Source organism: Benincasa hispida, chromosome 11 (assembly GCF_027475165.1).
Source record: "Benincasa hispida cultivar pf3 chromosome 11, pf3_genome.v1.1, whole genome shotgun sequence".
NCBI classification, from domain to species: domain Eukaryota; kingdom Viridiplantae; phylum Streptophyta; class Magnoliopsida; order Cucurbitales; family Cucurbitaceae; genus Benincasa; species Benincasa hispida.
In genome coordinates, this window is record NC_143488.1 from 61685137 (window position 1) to 61693717 (window position 8581).

Consider the following 8581-nt stretch of genomic DNA (forward strand, 5'->3'; position numbering starts at 1 on the left):
CTTCAAAGACAACTCTTCTTTTTCCCCTTAATTATTCCGTCAAAGCATGCTTAACCTCATAGTTTTGTTATGTAATTTTATCCTGTAACAAAAATCGGGCAAAAATGATTAGATGCTTCCGCTATGAGATTCAATCACTTCAATTGTAGAACATACATATTTTGTCACAGGAGTCCGACCTTAATAAGTCATTTGCTAAGGAAGGAAGCTCAAAAAGAAGATATTATGCTAGACAAAGTTCAAGTCAACCATAGAAGAAAACAAGCTCTACCACTAGTGGACAAGTGCCAAGTGTAAAATGTGTCATAGAACATTGAAAACATATTTCCATTGTGGAAAGGTAAGACATTACATTAATAGTTGCCCAATGGGCCAAAAGCTAGATTCTTATAAATACTCATGAGAAGAAACAGAAGGTGCAGGGAAAATTCTTTGCCATGACGAAGCAAGAGACTGAAGATGAACCTAATGTGGTGTCAGGTACTATTCTATAACTAGGATCACTAATTTTATTTTTGATTGACTTTGATTCTACGCACTCTTTCATATCTACTTCTTTTGTTAGAAAGCTTAAGTTAATACCTATGGATTTGATTTTTTTTAATGAAGGTTTCTACTACCTTTGAGAGTGTGCTGAAAACCGATAGGGTAGTTAAGGCTTGTTAGTTGGGTGATGCTGATAGAAATTTAGTTGCTGATTTTACACTTCTTGACATGACTAATTTTCATGCAATTTTGGGGATAGATTGGTTGCCTATGAATTATGCAAACATTCTGTGTCACGAGAAAGAAGTTTTGTTTGCCCCTCTGAACCACCAAAGTTTTGATTAAAAGGATGAAAGTGCACTCCCTACCAAAGATCATTTCAGCACTTAAAGTATCCAAGTTGATTAAGAACGGATGTTGAGGTTACCTAGCTAATGTACTCAACATTAAGAAGATGGGGAAGCCAATTGAGAAAATACTTGTAGTGTGCGATTTCATTGATGTGTTCCTGAGGACCTACCAGGTTTACCTCTAGATAGGGAGATTGGATTCTCTATCGACGTAGTGTCGGGACTGCTTTCTTGTTAAAACACCCTATAGAATGGTCGCTACTGAACTTCGAGAGCCGAAGAAGCAAATTTAGGAGTTATTGGACAATAATTTTATTCATTCAAGTGTTTCTCCTTGGGGTGCCGCATTCCTCTTTGTAAAAAAGAAGGATGGTTCCCTACGTTTATGAATCAATTATAGGGAGCTTAACCGTGTGACTATAAAGATCAAGTACCTGCTCCTTCGAATCAAGGATTTGTTTGAGCAGCTTCAAGGTGCTAGTGTTTTCGCGAAGATTGATTTGAGGTCAGGGTACCACTAGCTAAAAATTAAAGATTGTGATATTTAGAAGACCGTTTTTAGGCCCAATATGGTCACTATGAGTTCTTCGTAATGCTCTGATTAATTTATGCTCTAGTTGCTTTTATGGATTTGATGAACAGCGTGTTCAGTGATTTCTTAGACAAATTTGTTATTGTCTTTATAGATGACATCTTAATCTTTTCCAAGACAAAGTTAGAGTATGAGTTGCACTTGAGAAAGACATTAGAGGTATTAAGGGAAAAGAAGTTATTGAAGGAAATCTAAACATAGAGATCCAGTGAGTAGAAGCAGATCGTTCCAAATCCCATCGAGAAAGAACTCAAACAATTACAGTGTAAACGAAACGATTATGCATGAACTATAAATTACAACATGCTTCTTATAAAAGAACAAACAAGGGATAGAGTATGCAACCTTTGAAGAACCTTTCTTCAAGTATTTCTTGATCGTTCAGCAACTCAATCAGAACACAATCTCAACGAATGGAACAACCAACAACACGAATTGATGAATCCTCAATCACTCTCAAGTCCAACTCGATCCTCAACCCTCGATCTGAACAGGACCATCACCACAAGTATTACCTTGGTATTCTTAGTGTGAGAATCCAGGAGTTGTGGGCTCTGTGTGACTTTGGATAGAGAAAAGAAGGAGGTAGACAATCGTGTAAGTGGGAGATGGATATTGTCTATCATATAGACAAAATACTCGATTGTTTAATAAGATGAAGCCTATCATATAGACTTTGCTACTCGATCATGTAGCAACGAGTAAGTGAGTAACTATCGTATAGTAAACTTGGTACTTGATATAGTAACTATCATGTAGGCTATGAGACACTATCGTTTAGTAAATTTTTTTACTCGATAGTCCTTTCTTTTTGTCAAACGTCACAAATGAATGATCTTTTGATTCCGAATGAATCAACTCCGATTTTGGAAAACGATTTTTCTTTTTATCTCACAGTTACCATAACCTTCAATAACCTCCCACTCACTCTGTTATTAAAGAAAAATAATTAATTATCATATAATTAATATATTATAAATAAATATGATAACCAACTTATCATATAATATTTATAACCTATAGTTTTAATATTTCATCATATGAAACATATGAACCATAGTTCTTTTTCTATGTTATGGTATTTAATATAAATCATATTTATATTAATTCCTCCAATTAATGTATCTAATACATCAAACCAATTATATCACATATAATTGAATTTTCTCTTGTTAATTTAAACACTTCAAACTAACCCAAAATCTGATTCTCAACTTGAACCCACTGAGCTACCAAAGGGACTTTATAGACCTGTAGCTTGAAGCTCTAACAGTACGTGAATAACTGACTAAACTCCTCAATCACGAGATCCACCATCCGTTAACTATTGGTCACTCCACTAAAGATCGATAGTTGCACTCTTCGCACTACAGATATATTTCTGTGTCCACTAGATATAATTAGTCAACAGTGCGATGACCCTTCACAAATCGCTTGTAAGTACAGCTGGGCCAATTTACCATTTTCCCCTCTAGTTACATCTAACTCTTTAAGTACCACTGATTCCTCTAATGAACAATAAGTCATAGTACTACTATGATTGAGTCTTCTCTTCCCAAGAGAGGGTGTGGTCACTATGTTTAAGACCCGGAATCAACCCTTAAGGGAACAATTTATCTACTTACCCCTGCTTTAGGAAAGGAGTGAATTTCGTCTTGTGTAGCTGAGTTTCCAGCTCTCCAATCAGACGAATCCCCAAAATAGTAGGCTTGTTGAGTTGACAATCTAGTCACTCTCACCCATACAAATCAAAGAACCACCATCATGAGCAGGAGTTCCCAACTCATTCAGGATTAAGGTCATGTCGCCTATAGTCATCCTAGGGAAATGTAAGTCTCAATTATCAACGACATTATATAAAGAGACTAATTATCTCGTGGTCCGGTCTTATACAAACCTTTTGTATAGGATACCCCCGCTCGTATATCTCAGCATGAGTGGTCAGGATTAGACCATTTGTAGCACTTTACAACACTTGTAAAATCTACAAAGTGGGTCGTATCCGTAGTGTCACCAAGATAAGGTATCCCTCATTTATCCTTATACTATAGACCATTTAGGATATTACTTAAGGCATGATCCACATGTATGTCTCCACATACATGCTTAAGTTTCATGAAATAACCACGGTATTGGATTGAGTAAATGCTTATAAAATAATACTTATTTTATTAATAACAATATGTTCACAAAGTGTTTACAAACTACGAGACTACCAGGAGAATTAAGACACCCAATAGTTGTATGAAAAGTTTAAAAAATGCGAGTTTTAGTTGATTTTTAGGGCTGGTGTCTAAATAGGGAATCTTTGTAGATCCAAGCAAGAGGTTGAAACAATTATGGATTGGTCGCGACTCACTAATGTCAGAGAGATTCAAAGTTTCTTGGGTTTAGCTGGATACTATAGGATATTCGTAGAAGGCTTCTCCAAGATTTCTACTCCTTTGACTTAGTTGATAAGAAAGAGTGCACATTTCCATTGGTCAGAAGATTCTGAGATGAGTTTTTAGGAGTTGAAGAGGAGACTTATTACTGCTCCAATTGTAACATTTCCTAGTGGAAACTCAGGTTTTGTGATCTATAGTGATGCTTCGAGTAGTGATTTGGATTGTGTACTTATGCAGAATGCTAAGGTTATTACTTATGCTTCACAACAACTTAAAAATCATGAGCGAAATTACCTTACTCATGACTTAGAATTGGCTGCAATTGTGTTCACTTTGAAAATTTGGAGGCACTACTTATTGTTGGGATGTATGTCTTAACGCCTCGTGGTTAATATGTTATTTGAAATAATTATTTTATGCAATAATCCATTAAAGAAAGATTTGAGGTTATTTATGTAACTTAAACATGTATGTAGTTGACATATAGGTGGATCATGTTTAAGTAATAACCTAAATTGTCTATAGGATATGGATAAGGTTGGATGTTTTATCTTGGTAACACTATAGATACAACCCATTTTGTAACTGTTACAATAATTGTAAAGTGTTACAAACGATTTAATCCTAATCGTTCATGTGGAGATATGCGAGTGAGGGTATCCTATGTAAAGAGTTTGTATAAGACCGGACTACGAAATGATTAGTCTCTCTTTATAACACCGTTGATTGAAGAGATTAATCCTGAGTGAGTTATAAACATCTATCTATGAAGAAAATCCTTTGATTTGTATGGGTGAGAGTGGCCTAATTCGCCAACTTAATAAGCCTACCATTTTGGGAATTTGTCCGAGTAGGGAGCTAGGTGAAGGGAATCGAGTTCCCACGGAATTGTGAAATCGTCTTGCATTTTGTTACTTCCGTTTTTAAGGAAACAAAAACTGCAAAGAAAACAAAAATAATAATGGATAAACATTATAAGAATCATACTTTAAAAGAAGAAACAAAGGGATAAAACAACGAACCTTTGTCGAATGTCAAACTCTTCACATTTTATCTCTGTCTTCTCACGAATGTTTCTTCAGTGAACAAGAGATACCACCGCAAAGAATAATAGAGAATGGTTGAGAGGAAAGAATTCGAGATGAAATCTAGATTGGAGGTTAGGGTTTTTCACAATGAAATTTCATCCCCTAAATTGGCCTTAAAGGGAGATTTATATGGAGAAGGGTTTACCCATATAATGGAGAAGGGTTTTGTCATTTTTTCTTCAAGACAAGACTCACATACTGGTAAAGAATTTTCTATTAACTTATTTAGAAGTCTATTCTTAACCAATCTCTCAATCTTATTAAGATTAATGTGACCTAGTCTTAGATGCCAAAGATGAGTGTTTTCTTTTGGTGAAACTTTCCTTCTTTTATTTTGGCTAGTTGCAATGTTAAACATTTCAACATTATGAAGTATTTTAGATACTAACAGCCTTAGTACGTATAAGTTACTTTAAGTTGTTGCTGAACATATTTTAACACCATTTTTTGAGACAAACGCTTTATCACGAAGAAACAATATATTATAAGAATGTTCTAGCAAATAAGATATTGAAATCAAGTTCCTTTTAAAGTTTGGAACAAAATACACATCGTCCAACAATATAAATTTAGAATAAAAAAGTAACTTAATGCTCCTTACTGCTATAGCTGAGACGACGTCGCTCGTTCGTAACCTAAGAGCATCTTTCCAACCTCAAGTTGCCTCTAGGAACTACTTTCCTGTGAAGAAGTGCAAACATGGTTAGTGGTCAAGTATCCAAGTATTGCTATCATATTCCACTAAGCATGTTTTAAGAAAAAGTAAATCATATTTACCTTCTTAGTCCTTCTTCTCGGCCAAATAAACTAGGCAGTTCCATTTCTAATGCCCATTCTGATTGCAGTGGAAACAATTTCCTTTTGCACCTTTGACCTTTTTCCCTTTCTAGGTGGCAGCAAATGGATTAGCTTGATTTTTTTCTTTACTACCATTTTTCTTCTTCCACCTCTTGGAGGATAAAAAGAAGGTGCTGACTTGGTCCCAGAGGTTGAACTTCTGTAGAAATTTTTTGAGGAAGTGGCAACGTTTGCCTCTCCAGTCTTTAACTTTCATCAAGGACTCATAAGTCTGCAGCTCGTTTAGGAGAGTGGTAGGGTTTACTAAATCTTATTCATAACCACATTACTGCGAAACTAGAGATAACTCTTTGGAAGAGTCTTAAGTATAAAGCTAATTTGATTGGCTTCATCTATGACAACACCATTAATTTCTGCCACGTTGAAGTGGACCATCATGTTAAGGACATGCTCCTTGACAGACGCCCCTTCTGGCATACGGGCATTAAAAATGGACTTTAAAGCATCATGTCTGAGATGAGTGGCTAGTTGGCCAAATATCCTCCGTAGTGACTCCATGATCTCCCAAGCAAAGATTATGGCTTCATGCTTCTTGGCAAATACTTCAAATAAGCTAGCCAGAATGTAGACCTTGGCCTTTGCATTGGCCTTGGTCAACCTGTCATAGGCCTCACGAATAGTTCGTGAGACGGTAGGTCGAAGAGTTGGAGGACATTCCTCCAATAGGATGAATTTTAGGTCATCAATCATCAAAACTGTATTGATTGTATTTTTCCATTGTGCATAGTTATCACCATTTAATTTAGCGGTTCCAAGCAAGAAGATTAATGCGTTAGTCATATTTGCTGATACAAAACAAATCACTTATTTTAGACACTTATGCAAAAAATCATTTTTATCCAATCAGTTTAGCAAAAACTAAATAATGAACCCAACATTACTTTGTTTTGCAATGATACTTCAGTGAGATAGAATAAGTGCCACCTCAGGGTGAACAGTTACTCCTTCACGGAATTGAGATATTCTCAATCAAACATTACACCAGAATAACTTTTATCACTATAATATTTATTATCATTTATTTGGTCTATAAATCATTAACTGCTTTAATGCGTTCTTATAAGTGTAACCCTTCATTTTTGATAACTTGTAGAAATACAAGTTATTGTATCCTTTAACTTAGAATAATGAGGTTAGATAAGCAAAATATGCATTGATAATACTAGGAATTCATGCTTAAAAATATACTTGTGCTGAAGTACGTTTAAAATTCCTGTTGACCGCATATCATTAGTTAATCTACGTTGAAGTGCTATATTTGCAGTTGATTGAAGGAATTTTCTGCATGCGCCAAATTGCACTAGATGAAGAAATGGTTGATTGCATGCCTTGGGATCTTTGACATAATCCTAAAGCATATTCTGCCACAACTCAGAATGATGACCATGATAGCAACGCTGATGTTCTCACCTACCTGGTTAGGGATAGTGGCTAACCATTGCGGGATCCTCGAAGTTGGTAATGGGTGGCTCTATAGATAACGCCTTGACTCAATGTCAAAGTATCAAATTTTTTCCTTAGCTAGAATTTAATGATTCCAAGTGATAACTTATAGAAATACAAGTTGTTTTACCTCTTTTATCTAGAATAATTAAAAAAAGAAAACTCTGAACATGTGACATCTTGATAAAGAATTCATAAAAATAATTATATCATGTGATCACACACGCACAAAGTCCCTCTATCTATGAAAGTTATAAAAATTGTGTTTTTTGAGTGCAGGAAATCTACTTATGTGATCGCAAGGAATTCTCAACGCCAACATTAGAATCACATAGTTGAACAAGTTGGTAGCCGTACGCGATAAAGGATGACATGACGCATGGGTAGTGGAAGTCAAATCAGAAACTAAGTTAGCAGCTGACAAGAAAACTTCACGGCAGAGACAATGAACTTCTGACGCGGAGTAGGCGATGCATCAAGGTATGGAATTTAATGCACCTTATCAGTATAATCATTAGTAAGAGAAGAAAATGTTTCTTCTTGATACCTATAAATACCCAATGAGATTTCCATGCAACAACCAAGACGTTGGAAATTTTTTTTGCCTAAATTCTTACTTAAAAAACACTTCCCCTTTGAGCCCTCGTGAAATCTTAAGTGAAAGCTTAGGATTCCTTTCTGGAAGTAAAAAGTTGTGAAGCAGTCGTCCATAGAGCCAAGGGAGCACGGAATTGCATACCACGGCTTGACTTTCTATCTCTATCTCTTTTCTTCTACAGTTGTTATTTGTATTGTGTAAATGTCGAAAGACTTCTTTTTCTCAATATAAATGCATTTACAGTTTATCTCTTATCTATCTTCTTAACTTTTACCATGAACAACTAATTTCTTTATGGGTTGAGAAACATTGCAGTTAACATGAGCTAAGGCTTAATCATGTGTTCAACGTATTTTATATATGATTTATAAACTATTTGAATAAGTCGAAAGATTATTCTAAGTAGATTAAATCTAGGTTTGAAAAGGTCAAGGATTTAGACCTCATAAAATAAGAAGATGACATCTTTAGAAATAAAGAAACATCTTTTGCATCAAATACTCATCGCATGCATTCTAGAGATATGATATTATGGCTAAATACACTGAGAAGTGTAATTTTTGAGTAGTTTGCTTGAACACATAATTTATGCTTTTACTTAGGAATGTTAGTGAATATTTTTCTCAACCCTACCTTCATTCATTCGAATCTTGTACTTCTCGCATAGACTGTTTCACTCTCAAGTGTAATTTCCATTGCATTCATCACTTTTATTTTAGTGAGAGAATAGGATCAAAATCATTGTATATTTAGTAAGCTACTCACGTCAAGATCGAAAC

The 8581-nt window shown here is 35.1% G+C and overlaps 1 long non-coding RNA gene across 1 annotated transcript; it reads left to right on the top strand.

The window, feature by feature from the left end:
* The first annotated feature begins 401 nt into the window (after positions 1-401).
* LOC150032791 (uncharacterized) lies at positions 402-8058 on the top strand. Its single transcript, XR_016524223.1, has 3 exons — positions 402-480; positions 7026-7219; positions 7484-8058. It is a non-coding gene; the product is annotated as an uncharacterized LOC150032791 (long non-coding RNA).
* The last annotated feature ends 523 nt before the right edge of the window (positions 8059-8581 follow it).